Source organism: Lygodium microphyllum, chromosome 21 (genome assembly GCF_053477565.2).
Source record: "Lygodium microphyllum isolate KBCC chromosome 21, Lygodium_microphyllum_v1.1.10, whole genome shotgun sequence".
Lineage (NCBI taxonomy): Eukaryota > Viridiplantae > Streptophyta > Polypodiopsida > Schizaeales > Lygodiaceae > Lygodium > Lygodium microphyllum.
In genome coordinates, this window is record NC_141155.1 from 417,467 (window position 1) to 426,832 (window position 9,366).

Here is a 9,366-nt window from a genome sequence, read left to right on the forward strand (position 1 = left end):
TTCAACTCTACAATGTTGGATTTGCTTCATGTATGGATTAGCCTAGTCTAATAGTTTGTAGCTATAAGTGATGGTGGTAGCCCTGTTGCATGAAGAACCTTGCATCTTACCAAATGATGTACCTCTTATACTCATGTTGGTTACATTACATGTTGATACATAATGCTTTGGTCAATCACATTCATAATTAGTTATGTTGCTTTGATTCCTTGTAATCACAATATGGTTGGTATTATGTTCACATCGTAAAGGAATGCTTGATTTGTGCATAATAGGGAAAACGATAATTAATTGGACCCTAAGGTTTAATCACAAAATATAGCATTGACCTTAAAGCTTGGATATATTTCAACTTTGGAGTACTTGTCCACATGGTAAGGTAAAGTTTAATGCATGAAAAGAAATTAATTATCCTTACAGTTGCAATTCACCTCAAGGAATTTTGATATTCAATGGAAGAATAAAACTCTTTACTAAAAGAAATCTTTGCTAAAATTTTAAGAAATGAATTAAAAACAATGACTATTGAACTGCATAAAACCCTCCTCCTCGAAGTTGATTTTTAAAGTTGTGAATGCTAAAAGAATCAAGAGGAGTACTAGAGCTTTGGGGGAGGAGTAGACTCTCTCTCTTGTTAACTTCAAAGGGGCAAGGAAAGGCTAGAAAATGAGGTCAGAGTTGACACTATCTTTCTCAAAGGCCGAGAGAATTTGCAACCCTCAAACAACACAGAGGGAAACATTGGGAGGGAGGAGGAGATCACTTATTGAATCTTATGAACAAACAACTATTCAAAACTTTTCAAGGAACATAGATTTGGTTGCCACTGTTGAAGTGACTACGCAGACTATGGTGGTTGAACCCACCACCTTGGTGATGCAAGCCCAACCCTCTTCCAACTAAGCTAGCCCCCTTGGGCAACAAGTAGCCATTGCTAAACAAGAAACGAGAGAGAGAGAGAGAGAGAGAGAGAGAGAGAGAGAAGTACATTACTAACTCCTTGACAAAAGGATTTATTTTATTGGGAAAGCGATAGGGGGGAGGCATGTGCTGATGCCACATGGTACATAGATTTAGGAAAGGAAAGGGGAAGGCGATGTGGGGGGAGGGATGTGCTGATGCCGCATGGCCTGGCTACTCATCCACAAGTAGTTCCCGCCATGCTACAATACCTGACAACAACATAACTTGATGAGATTCCTTACCTAAAGTCACCATAAAATGGGATAGCTCTTGGTCATATAGATGAATGCTCTAAATCTATTAGACAACCCAAAAAAAACTTTGCTGACCATGGTAACATCTAAAAGAAAGTAACATCACTTTCGCATGGTCCTCCCATTCCAAAAACACAAACAGAAAATCAAATAAAACGTCTAATGCTAAAATTCTTAGAGCCTTTCCGTGCTTCTCTTCGCACACTTTGCCTTTCTCCTTACCCTATGAATTACCTAACAACCGATGGGGCAGCGGCAGTCGGACTTAGAACCCAGATAGTGGCAGCATCGGGCGAAGTTGCTGAGCCTCTCGCTGATCTGGTTGGCGGGGCAGTCCTTGCCGGAAACGGCTCCTCCGACGTTCTTGCAGCAGGCAGCGGTGGCCGGGAAGTTGCCACCGCACTTGCAGGCCTCTGCGGCAGATAGCAGAGCGACGATGGTGAGGATAGCTAAGTAGAACTTCATGATGGCTACTGAGGCTATTAGGTGTCTAAAAGAGGGTGATGGTGGAGAGCGACGATGCCTGTGTGTGTTCTTATAAAGGAAGATGGAGACATGTCGAATGGTGTCTTGTGGAGAGTAGAAGAAAGATAATGGTGTCTTTTTTCTTTTTCTTTTTCTAAGAATGGTGTGCTATCCTTGCCGTGATCCAAAGTACTAGTGCAGACTCCACTAGAAGAAAGAGAATGATGTCTTGTCCTTTTTATTAGTTGTAAAAGCCCACGGGCCGCCGACCGCGTGTCGTATGCTTGCAACTTGCCGCGATCCATTTGCCTTGTCCTGAGGATCCTTGCACCATACGCGGAGCAGACGCACAACTTTCCTCAGGACTTGGGGGATTTCAGGTCTCTTTTTCAGCTTCAGTGGGGGGGATATCAGCTCGGACTACACTCCACCGAGATGGTTTATTCTTCACTCATCTCACAGGCCACCTGACACTTCGTAGCCACTCTTTACATAGGCTACTCAGTTTGGTATACTCTCTGAGGAGGCCAGTCTTTGGCACTCAGTGAGCTCTCTTATACCTAGTTATACAGTTGCATCTTTCCCCCAAAATTAGAGAGAGAGAGAGAGAGAGACGAACGTTGCTGTCGAGTTTTTGCATGCTCGTGCTCGAAACCGTAATCTACGCCTGCTGCTCGGCTCTTCCTTCGCGCGCCGCTCCCTTCCTCTACCCTCACGTGCTGCTCGAACATCTACCTGCTCTGCCTCGCCTTTGCCTATTCGCCTCACCACTGCCTGCTCCGCTCCGCTTGCCTCCGCCTGCTCTGCATGTTGGGCCTCGACTCTGCCTGCACCACTTGCTCCGCCTAGCCCACCAGCTATTCGATAGCAGGCCGCTCCCCAGCTGTAGTTACTTTACCCACCCGCTGCCCAGCTGCTTCACGCATACATTCACTCACACACACACACACACACACACTTCTTTCCACTTTGCCTCGCCACACTCTCTCACACACGCTCACAAAAACACACACAGACACATTTATCTTATTATTATTATTAGTAGCAGTATTACTATTAGTATTAATAATAATATTTTTTAAAACCTCCTCAGGGTGTTTGCACTAAGCCTCTGATCCCCTCTTGGATGCTTATGCGCACTCTGATTAGGTTTTCCTTTAGCTCTCTTATTCTTTTTATTTTTTGCAGCTTGTAGTGATTTAGTGTTTGAGATGAAGAAGAGTTTTGGGTTCCTAACTCGGTGCTCATAGCTTCCTAGCTTTCACTTTCTCAAGAGCTTCAGCATCACAGTTCAGATTTCTCCAGACGACATGGCTTCTACTTTGGAGTTGGCACAGGGTACCACTGTAGGCGCCCTCCAGCCACCTACTTGTCGTTTTGAGATCTGTGATGTTTGTCAGTTGTGGGCACATATATGGGGTTTACAGTGTAGAGTGAGAGCGGAAAGTGCACAAGTGATAGAGAAGGTGCAAAAGAAGCAAACGATAGAGCTCTGTCAAGCATGTTGAAGGAAGATAAACGTAGGTGTTCAAGTGCAGGCATTGCAAGAAAACGAGAGAGAGAGAGAGAGAGAGAGAGAGAGAAAGAGGATATGTACGATTTGGGGAAATGGACTTAGTCTAAAGTTTGGATCAACCCTTCCTTTATTAATGTGACCTTTTAGAATAGTGGCCAGTTTAATGTGAACTTGGCCAAAGAATAAAACTATACAAAGAGGGGTTATTTAGGGCCTTTAGACCCAACAACCTCCCACTTAAAGGCATAAATGATGCTTTTAAGCTATCTAATTCTCACCATCTATATGCAATGCTCATGTTGAGCCTTAGCAAGACTCTTGGTGAGGAAGGTTGTCTTGTGTCTTGATCTTAGTCAAAGTGACTAGACCATCTTCCAACACCTAACGCATGAAGTGGTACCTCACATCAGTATGCTTGGTATGAGCATGAAACATGGCATTTTTGGCCAAATAGATAGTACTCTGGCTATCACATCCCAACACTGGAGTACTAGCAGGCATGCCAAGTTCTTTTGCAAGTCTACCCAACCAAATAGTTTCCTTGGAAGCTTCAGTATAGTTGAAATATATTCAACCTCAGTAGTACTCAGTGTGACAATCTTCTACAACTTAGAACACCAAGAGAATACTCCACCAGCAACTATAAATACATATCCACTGGTAGATTTCCTTGTGTCTAAGTCACCTGCCATGTTTGCATCACAAAATCCCTGCAACTTTAGGTCACCTTTTCCATAATAGATACATTTGGATTTTGTACCTTTCAAATATCTTAAAATACATTCGACAGTTTGCCAATGTGCTTTGCCAGAATTTGATTTGACATGTATCTACTAACAACTCACACTGCATAAGCAATATCGGGTTGTGTAGCAACCATGGCGTACATGAGAGAACCACAAGCTAAAGCATATGGGATAGCCCTCATAAAGTTGGTCGCTTCCTCATCTTTTGGGCAATCATCTTTACTAAATTTCACATTTGGTTGAAATGGCACTCCAAGTGCTTTCATATCAGCCATATTAAATCTTTCTAGCACTTTATTAATCTACTTTTCTTGAGACAGAAATAACAATTTATGCTCTCTATTCCTCTTAATTCTCATGCCCAAAATATGCTCACATTTGACCCCAAATACTTCATAGCAAAAGCAGATTTCAGCTAGTCTTTAAGTACATTTAAAGTACTTTTATTCTTGCCAGCAATAAGCATGTCATCAACATAAAGAGCCAAAATAATGGGACTGCCATTCGCATCATTCTTAATGTATAAACATTGATATGCATGGTTACGTTTGAAACCTTGTCTAAGCATAAAGGAATCAAACTTGTTATACCATTGCCTAGAAGATTGCTTCAGCCCATAAAGACTTCTCAATAGCCTGCAAACCAGTTTTTCTTTACCTGGAATTACATAACCTTCTGGCTGCTTCATATATAGCTCTTCCTCAAAAACACCATGCAAGAATGTTGTTTTTAATCCATTTAGAAAAGCTCTAAATTCAAAACAACAACGAGAGCAAACAATGTGCGAAGAGTGGTGATTTTCACAAGGGAGAATACTTCCTGAAAGTCAATCCCTTCCTTCTGTGCATAATCTTTTGCAACTGGCCTTGCCTGTGTATCCAATGACCTATATCTTACGGCACAGGTTCTACATTGGGAGGAAAATAATTTTCAACATTTAATGGCTCCTGTAAATCATTTTCAGCTTACTTTCCATGCTGAATATCACCCTTATTTTGTGGACCAGCTCCTGGAATGGGTTGTCCAACACCCTCATGATCATCCAAATGTTGTCCAGCATCTTCTAGCTCAAAAATAACCGGCTGATTTTGCAATTCAGCTCCCGATAGTTCATCACAAAGGTCATTTTTAGTCATATGGGGTGGCTCAAATTTGACTTTCTTGGAGTCGACATCCATTGGCAAGTTATGAGACAGTAATTTAGCCTCGTTAAACACAACATCTCGGCTGTAAACAATCTTCTTGAATCGAGAAAGCCATACCCTGTAACCCATCTCACCTTGATCTCTATAACCCATGAAAATCCCTTTGATGGATTTGGCATCAAGCTTTCTCTTCAATTCATTGCATACATGCACAAATGCCTTGCACAACCAAACACATGCAAATGATCATATGAGGCCGGTTTACTAGACCAAACATCCTCAGGAATGCCATTTTCCAAGGACTGATTAGGAGAGCGGTGGCATATATGGACCGCGGTTTGCAATGCAGAAATTACTGGTCATTCTAGGGTCTCTATCCGACACTATTGAAAGAGGCAAGCCATGATACTTAAAAATTTGAGATATAAAGAGGTTTGCCATTTGATGGGCCTTAATTGTCTTTTGACAGGTATGAAATGAGCTTGTTTGCTAAACGTGGCAACAATGGTCCATATCCCATTGCTTTGGAGAGACTTGGGTAATCCAAAGAGAAAATCCATGGATATACTCTCCCATGGTGCATCAGGAATTGGCAAAGGTTGGAGCAATCCAGGTTGCTTCCCTCTATAATATTTTATCGTTTTGCAAACCATGCATCGTGAGATATAATCTTGCATGTCTCTCTTCATGGTAGGCCAATAGAAATATGTTTCTATAGCATGCAAAGTAGTTTGAATACTCCTATGACCAGCATATGGAGGACCATGAGATTCAAACATAACTTTGTCACGGAGAGAGCGAGTTACACAAAGTCGATTGTGATAGAGAAGATAGCCATCTTGAAGAGAGTATGGCTCTTGGGTCTTCTCTAAAGCAAGTGTAGATATCACATCCCTAAATTCTACATCAGTAGCATATTCATGTATCATACTAGAGAGATCGTTATGAATAGTATAGAGACAACATTAACTCTTGGGTCTATGTGATAATGCATCAGCTACTTGATTATGCTTGCCTAGAATGTGAGCAATATGAAAATGAAATTGAGAAATGAAGTTTGCCCACCTCATTTGTTTGTCGGAGAGCTTTTTTTGAGTCATGAAATATTTGAGGCTTTGACAGTCCACCAGTAGGATGAAGGGAGTACCTAAGAGATAATGCTTCTAAACTTCTAGAGCATGTAGAACTACTAGAAGTTCTTTTTCATAAATGCCTAGTGTTTGTTCGTGGGCATTTAATCTCCTGCTTTCATATGCTATGGCATGCCCTTCTTGAAGCAACACAGCTCCAAGAAAGTCACCACAAGCATCACAATGAACCTCAAAAGGCTTGGAGATATCTGCTAGCTTAAGCACAGGTTGAAAAATAAGCTTTTGCTTAAGCAAATCAAATGCATTTTGCTCCTTATTGGTCCATACATATTTGAACTTTTTCTTTGTAAGGTCATGGAGTGGACTAGCAATAGAAGAAAATTTCTCAATAAAGCACCTATAATAGGCACACATGCCTATAAAATTTCTTAACTCATGTAGATTCTTGGGCTCATGCCATTCTTTTATTACCTCAAGCTTTGTAGGATCCATATGGATTCCACTTTGAGAGATAATATGACCTAAGTACTAAATCTCTTTCAAGAAGAATTCACTTTTCTTTTTATTAATATATAACTTGTTGTCTCTTAAGGCTTGGAATATTACCTCCTGTAAATGGTCCTTATGCTCTTCAAGAGACTGGGAGTAGATGATGATATCGTCAAAGAAGACTCTCATGAATTTGCGGTAGGGCCAAAAGATCTTCTCCATCATTCGGTTAAACATGGCTGGAGCATTGGTTAATCCGAATGGCATTACAAGATATTCATAAAGACCAAATGTGGTTCAAAAAGTAGTCTTGAGAATATCTTGGTCCACTATACAAATTTGATGATAGCCACTCTTGAGATCTATTCTATTGAAGTAGAGAATCCCTGTAGCTTGTCGAATAGGTCTTCTACCAGTGGAGCGGGAGACCTATTCTTAATAGTGAGTCTATTTAGTGCTCTATAGTCGACACACATGCGATAGGTGCCGTCCTTCTTTTCCACTAATAGAACTGGTGAACAAAAAGGAGAAGAGATAGGCCTTACCATTCCTTTGTCCACTAATTCATTCACCTACCTCATTATCTCCTCTTGTTGAGCTTGTGAAACTCCATAAGGAGGCTTGTTAGGAGTTGAACTTCCAGGGACTAACTCAATGGTATGGTCATCATCACCTCTTTTAGGAGGTAATTCACTTGGTATATCATCTATAAAAATATCTTGGAATGGTTGAAGGAAGTTAAGTAGTTTAGCTTCCTCATCCATTGTACTATTAGGTTCCTTTTGGTTATGCTTGACATCTTTGACAAAAATCATGTAAGCACAAACAAAACTCTTCATTGCTTTATCAAAAGCCAGGTTATCTACAAGGGGTATAGTGCTCCCCATGTCACTAGCATCTATACACATATCTTTTTCTCTATACTTGAAAAAGATCTTCCTTTCAGGGAACTTAAGGGTGGCAGCCATACGGGTAAACCATGGTGTCCCCAAGATAACATCTTCATGCTGTAAGGGAGAGATATACAAGGCTTCTTTATCCATGTATCCTTGGATATGGAGATATAAAAGTCTTCTTTATCCACGTATGCTTGGATATGGAGCCTTAACTTTCCAATCAATATCTCCCATCTCATAGTCTTGGACTCCTAGCTTGGTGGCCAACTCATGTGATATAAAGTTATGAGTGGAACCAAGGTCAAAGAGCATTAAAACATCATGCTCTCTCACCTTTCCCCAAGCATAAGTAAGGGGTGAGTCAAGATGATGACCTTCCACCTTAGATGCTTCCACCATTGAAGCTCTTGGAGGTGGATTATTTCATGCGGCATGCTTTTGAGGACAAAATTTGTAAACATGCCCTTGCTTCCCACACTTAGAGCACTTTTTATCTTTACGATACTGCTCCAACTCCTCATTGGACAAGCGATTTTTACCTTTGAAAGGTACCATTTCCTTGTTGCTTTTGTTTTTGTTGTTGTTGATGATGGTGTTTCCTTTGGCAGAGTTTTGTGTGTTCTTCCCTCTTCGCTCCTCCTTGTTTTCATAGGCTTGAACTTGTTAGCCCCTTTTTGAAAGTTGCTTTTTGAAGCAACTATTGAGTGATAGATGACTGCCATAATAGATCTAGGCCTTTGTGAATTTACATATTCACTCATTAAAAGTACCTTATCCTTTGCTTCGTCTGAGAGAAACTGTTTCATGATGGTGACTCTTAGATGTCTCCATGTCTTTGGAGCCGTACCATTGGCTCGCATGCTAGCCCACCATTGTCTAGTGGACTTCTGAAAATACATCGCAACATTACGTAGCTTGGAGGATTCGGTAAAGCCTTCATCACCAAAAGCTGCATCAAATTGTTGTATGAAGGCTAACACCTTATCTGTTGCTCTAAAAGTGCCATCATAGCTAAGGAAAGTGATGTTCTTTCCTCCCTCTTTGAACTTCCTAAGCTTATGAGATCTTTTCCATGCAGCATGGGACCTTCGATGCCCTCTCTTCCTTGGCTCTTTGTCATAGCCATCTTCACTATCCTCATTGGAAGAAGGTGAAGAAGATGGGGAAGAGGGTGACTTCTTTCTCTCGCTTCTCTTTTTGATGGTTATCCTCTCACCTTTGGCTTCATGATGAGGGGAACTATGTGGTGACCTTCTCCTCTTGGGAGGAGAAATTGATCTTAGGTCCCGCCGCCTCCTTGGAGCCACATCATCACTCATGTCCTTGGGAGATTCACTCCCTTGTCGCTCTGAAGGCAGTAGCTCTTCATGTGGATAAGAGCTTCTCCTCTTAGGAGAAGATTCACCTTGACTTGAAGAGTGAGGCTCTCCATAGGTATTCTCCTTTTTACCAGTAGAGGTTCCCTTTTTGGAGGTCTCACCAAAAAGCCTCATTGGAACTCTCTCTTTTGGGGTATTAGGGAGAATACCATACTCTTGAAGTTGGCGAGTAGCCTCCTCATGCAAAGCACGGTTCTCCATGATGGTTTGATGCTTCATGACTAAAGATTGTATAGAATCATCATTGCTAACGCCACTTGGGGTAAAAGTAAACGTGTCTACACTATCCCTACTCTCTTTATTGTTCTCTTTCATGTTAAGCAAAATGTTTGTATGGTTTTAATGCAGACTAGTTCCACCTCTTTTGTCCTCACGCAACTCTAGAGAGACCCTTGGCTTTCACCTTTTGTATTCCTTAGCAC

The 9,366-nt window shown here is 41.4% G+C and overlaps 1 long non-coding RNA gene across 1 annotated transcript; it reads right to left on the bottom strand.

Moving 5' to 3' along the window:
* Positions 1 to 1,000: 1,000 nt before the first annotated feature.
* On the bottom strand, positions 1,001 to 1,828 carry LOC148017686 (uncharacterized). The gene is made up of 2 exons (XR_015687686.1): positions 1,452 to 1,828; positions 1,001 to 1,172 (listed from the first exon to the last, which is right to left on the bottom strand). It is a non-coding gene; the product is annotated as an uncharacterized LOC148017686 (long non-coding RNA).
* Positions 1,829 to 9,366: the final 7,538 nt, after the last annotated feature.